Source organism: Anomaloglossus baeobatrachus, unplaced genomic scaffold, assembly GCF_048569485.1.
Source record: "Anomaloglossus baeobatrachus isolate aAnoBae1 unplaced genomic scaffold, aAnoBae1.hap1 Scaffold_63, whole genome shotgun sequence".
In the NCBI taxonomy this organism is placed as follows: Eukaryota; Metazoa; Chordata; class Amphibia; order Anura; family Aromobatidae; genus Anomaloglossus; species Anomaloglossus baeobatrachus.
The window spans coordinates 412,992-418,991 of NW_027444997.1; positions in this window are offsets into that span (position 1 = coordinate 412,992).

Below are 6,000 nucleotides of genomic sequence, written 5' to 3' on the forward strand. Positions count from 1 at the left end.
AAATTGACAGAGCTCTCCAGTTACGCCTTGGAGATTTTGTCGTGTGCAGCTGCCAGCGTTGTCTCTGAACGTGTCTTCTTCAGTGCTGCTGGGTGTGTGCTGACAGATAAGCGCACGCGTCTGTCCAGTGACAATGTGGACACACTGACGTTCATCAAAATGAACAAGTCATGGATCCAGAAGGAATTTACTACCCCTGTGTCATCCTGGGGAGAGTAAATGCTTGTGGATTTGGAATGTGCTTGATGCAAATCAAAACATCCTGTTTGCAACTAGGGCACAAGTGCTGCCACTGATGGGGTGTCTGTGTGCCCAATGTTGGGAAAAAAGGTAGACTCCGCTTGGAGTAACCCTTGCTTGATGTGTTTTTTAAAAATGATACAAGATGAACAGATCTGAAGGCAAGATGAAGGCAACATCATGTCTCCGCCTGCACTTTTCTCACAAACCTGCATTTTTCCAGGGACACCCTACTCAACACCGTCTACAGACAGCAGCCAGATCTCTTTCCCTCAGATGTGGTCAAATAAAAGGCCACTTACTGCGACCCATGACAAAGCTAAGTGGTTGACTCTATCCCTCTGTAAGCTGTTGGCTACCGAAATGCTGCCTTTACGCGTAGTGGACACACAGGATTTTACAGACCTTATGTCTGTCGCTGTGCCCCAGTACCACATGCCCAATCACCACTGCTTCTCCAAGAAAAGCATGCCCGCGCTACACCAGCATGTCGCACACAACATCACCACTTCCTTGAGAAAATCTGTGTGCGACAGGGTGCATTTCAACACAGATACTTGGACCAGTAAGCATAGACAGGGTCATTACATGTCACTGACTGGGCACTGGCAAACTATGGTGAGAGATGGAGAAGGGTCTGCTGTACAAGTCTTGCCGTCCCCACGAGTTGTTTCAATCCTTGTTCTGTATGTAGAAGTTAATACACTGCTTCTGCCTCTTCAACCTCGTGTGGGTCCTCTACCTTGGCGCAAACCCTGTGTGGTCAGGCCACCCTTCCTTGCAACTGCGCACAAGGACTACCACACACCTCCTTACTATGCTGGCAGCAGAGCTCAATGCCATCAGGCGGTCAAAGCTTTACTTTGAAATGTATGGGAAATGTGAGTCACACCGCTATTACAGAGAATAGTAGTCAGGCAGGGTCAAAACATTAATTGAGGAACAGGAACAGAATGGGACGGCCAGGAAAGAATCAGAAAACAAGCAGAGTTGAAATGCGTATCGGCCAACAAGGTACATAAACAGCAAGCAGGAAAAGTAGTCAGGTAACAAGCACACAAAATCATAAAACTGAACTGGGGGTAAAATTAACCAGAGGTTCATAGCTATGTCTGGCAGTGGTCTGCAGACAGGATGGGCATAAAAAAGGGTGTGGTGTCTTCCCATTGGTTGTAGCTGAATGATGGTATTTCATCTGTGAGATACCCACCAGCTACATTCAGCCAGAGATTCTGCATCTGTCAAGGTAATGCAGCCCAGTGGGTGAGCATAACCTGCGTCCACCTGCGCCGCTGGCATCGACTACTCTCACATCATCAGCACTATTCATGAAAGGAACACGTTGTCACCTGGCAACCGGAGTACAAATTGACGGAGCGGACTACGTTGGTGACTTAACAGCCGTGTGCGGCAATGATGCAAACCTGGCTGCGGGCCATCCTCAGGGCAATGTGACACACGTGCCTTTTAGGGCTCACGTGTTGAACCGAATTCGCCAGCAATTTTTAAAACACCATCACGGCCTACATGGCCTTGTGCAGTGGGCACGCTCGCTATGTGCTCACTTCCATCGTGCGCACACAGCAGCTCAACAACTTTCATCACTCCGGAAGTCTTAGGGTCTGGCAGTTAAACGCCGTAAATGCGATGTTTCGACACGCAGGAATTGGAATCTGCACATGTTGCAGCGTGTGTGGCAGCACCGCAGAGCCCTGCTGAAATACGGTAAGACATATAGCCTGGGATAACTTGATCCAGAGGTGGTGCAGATCACGCTGCTGGAGTGGTGTCAGATCAAGGACCTATGCACCCTGCTACACAGTTTTGAAATGTCGACGAAGATGTTTAGCACTGGCAATGTCATTCTCAGCGTGACAATTCTGGTCATCTACATGATGGAGCACACTGTAATTATTATTCTGAGTCAGGTGTTGGGACAAGAGGAAGGGGAGGAAGTACAGGAGGAGTCATATGCGGAAGGGATAACAAGATCTACGAGGTCCAGATGGTCAGCGGCACCTATGCGGCATTCATGGTGAGGGAGAGGGATTAACAAGGGCGCATAGTATCAGCAAAAAGTGTTGATGAAAGTGCAGGAGCCCATGAAGAAATGGAGGACGAACTGGCGATGGGCATGGAAGACTCAGCAGATGAGTGAGAGCTTGCTCACATTTCGGTTGTGCGAGGTTGTGGGTAGAGGGCAGAGGAAGGATGCACGATTCTCACCTCTCTGCCACCAACACACCAAGGACTTGGTCCTCCTGGATGCACAAGACACATGAGCGCCTTCTTGCTGCACTACCTACATGACCCTCGGATTGTATGAATTTGAACTAATCCTGAATACTGGGTTGCCACACTGTTAGATCCCCGGTACAAGACAAAATTTGGCGAACTAATTCCTGCCATAGAAATAGACGCACGTATACAGGAGTATCTGCAGAATGTGGTACGCAATCTTAGATCTACTTGTCCACTAAACACCAGTGCTGCACAGAGTGAATCTCAACGCTTTGTCATGGATAGGAGGAAATGGTCTTTTACTTGTCCACATCGGAGGGACCGAGGGATGGCTGCTGTGCTGAGATGGCGTTGAGTACGGTGTCCCTGCACAGTTGCACTTTTGGTCATATCCCAAAATGAGTTGAAAAAGGACAGATGCTGTTGGAAAGGGGAACAGGTGTGTTGGAAAGGGGAAAAAAGTTTTGGTCCGTGGATTTGGTGGTTAAGCAACTGTAACATTTGCTGAAGAAACAACATCTGTTACAGTGGGACTGGCAGATTTGGATAAAGTGGTATATAATCTGTGACCGCTATATAACGAAAATTAATAAGAAAAGAAAGAGAAAGGTATATATCCCCATCACCAGTCAGTGTCCACCGTGCTCCCAGTTGGAAAAGGAGAGGTTGGCAACTTGAAGGTTTGGTGGAGGATACAGAGCTGTGTGGCTATGAAACTAATAGTAGCCTGAACCGAGTTAGACGCCATTCGATCTGGAGACTGTGAGCCCTGTTAGCGTCACAGGGTCCACATGCCCACCCAGCCCAGGAACTCCCTGTTAACAACACAGGGGCCATTGAGTACGCTGACCGTGTGCGTAGGGGCCACACCTGTGGACAGCAGGCGCATCAGCAGCAGCAGGCCTGTTAATGCCACTGGGCTGCACAAGCAGGACTGTTAGGACAGGAGCTGGTCTTAACCGTTCTGCGTTACCAACTGTGGTGGTGGCCTGCATCCACCACCCGATCCCTGCCTACCTCTGGCCTAAAGCCGCAATGGGTTCAACACATGGAGGTGTGCTCTTTCGGAGCATAATAGAAGACTGCGCACCTCCTGGTTGGCTCCAGCCCCTTTTATAACCTGGGTCCGCCCCAAACCAGGGTGAACCACAATGCACCTCCTGGAGACAAAAGTAGAGTGACACGTCATGAGTGGCATAACTAGCGTCCTATTTGGAAACGCAACTTCAATGATGACCTCATGGCTGCCATGACCCAAACACCTCACCAGTCATCGTCTGAGCATCAATAATGCGGTGACAAGTCATAGGTGTGGGCCTCTGCAAGCCATTTGGGAGGACACCTGATGCCCTGTGGTCTATATGGGACCCCCACATCAGGGCCAGGGCCAAAGAGTTCATTACCGGACCTAGTCTCTGATGCAGGAAGTGCCTGAGCATGCTCAGTAGCATGAAATACAGTCTCTGAAAAAAGACTATCAGCTTTAGCATGGTGTCTATGCCCAAAACAGGACTTAGACCCGGCACGGAATGCAAGCACCTGTGCAAAGAGGCTTTTCACACTTAGTGTGGGAGCATGCGCTGTATCCCGAAATGAAAACTTAGCGTCAGGAATGGCACAGTCAGGCTGAGCATACTCACTAGGCGAAACACTGTAATTATGCTGCAGCTGGGGTACATCGGCACACGCATGCGCACTAGCTGCCTCTCCACACTTAGACGTGGAGGGGAAATTTGTCTTGGAGATGCTGTCTATGAAAAGAAGGAAAAGCTAAAGGAAGCCTGACTTTCTATCCCTCCGAATTATGAAATGCAGCAATGAATTCCATGAGTTTGCTATAACATTAGCGTAGCAAAATGTGCATGAGGGTGTGATGTAGAGGTGCTAGAAATAGCTTGTCACCAGTGGGGCACTAATGGAATACAACAGCCAGTTCTATGATGCCACAAAATGGCAGTATTTTGTGCTATCATTATAGCTTATTAAAAACAGAGCACGAGGTTGTCATGCAGAGGTGCTGCACATAGATTTGCAGTAGTGTGAATTGACAAAAGTACAATAGCCACGTTTAGGATACAACTAGGTACAGTGAGTGTTTGCTAGTAAAATTGCTTAGTTTAAAAAAGTTGTAGTGTGCAATGCAGGCAGACGTGCTATGCAAATGTCTTTGCACTAGTGGGACTATAGCAAAGTCCAATAGCCACGTATAGGATGCCACTAGGTACACTGAGTGTGTGCTAGTATAATGGCTTCGTTATAATTTGTTGGAGTGTGCAACGCAGGCAGATGCGCTCTGCAAATATCTTGGCACTAGTGGGACTATAGCAAAGTCCAATAGCCACGTATAGGATGCCACTAGGTACACTGTGTGTTTGCTAGTATAATGGATGAGTTTAAAAAAGATAGAGTGTGCAATGCAGGCAGACGTGCTGCAAATAACGTTCCAATACTGTGAATTGACAAAAGTACAATAGCCACGTTTAGGATACAACTAGGTACAGTGAGTGTTTGCTAGTATAATGGCTTCGTTATAATTAGTTGGAGTGTGCAACGCAGGCAGATGCGCTCTGCAAATGTCTTGGCACTAGTGGGACTATAGCAAAGTCCAATAGCCACGTATAGGATGCCACTAGGTACACTGACTGTTTGGTAGTATAATGGCTGAGTTTAAAAAAGTTAGAGTGTGCAATGCAGGCAGACGTGCTGCAAATAACGTTCCAATACTGTGAATTGACAAAAGTACAATAGCCACGTTTAGGATGCCACTAGGTACACTGACTGTTTGCTAGTATAATGGCTGAGTTTAAAAAAGTTAGAGTGTGCAATGCAGGCAGACGTGCTGCAAATAACGTTCCAATACTGTGAATTGACAAAAGTACAATAGCCACGTATAGGATGCCACTAGGTACACTGACTGTTTGCTAGTATAATGGCTGAGTTTAAAAAAGTTAGAGTGTGCAATGCAGGCAGACGTGCTGCAAATAACGTTCCAATACTGTGAATTGACAAAAGTACAATAGCCACGTTTAGGATGCCACTAGGTACACTGACTGTTTGCTAGTATAATGGCTGAGTTTAAAAAAGTTAGAGTGTGCAATGCAGGCAGACGTGCTGCAAATAACGTTCCAATACTGTGAATTGACAAAAGTACAATAGCCACGTTTAGGATGCCACTAGGTACACTGACTGTTTGGTAGTATAATGGCTGAGTTTAAAAAAGTTAGAGTGTGCAATGCAGGCAGACGTGCTGCAAATAACGTTCCAATACTGTGAATTGACAAAAGTACAATAGACACGTTTAGGATACAACTAGGTACAGTGAGTGTTTGCTAGTATAATGGCTGAGTTTAAAAAAGTTAGAGTGTGCAATGCAGGCAGACGTGCTGCAAATAACGTTCCAATACTGTGAATTGACAAAAGTACAATAGCCACGTTTAGGATGCCACTAGGTACAGTGAGTGTTTGCTAGTATAATGGCTGAGTTTAAAAAAGTTAGAGTGTGCAATGCAGGCAGACGTG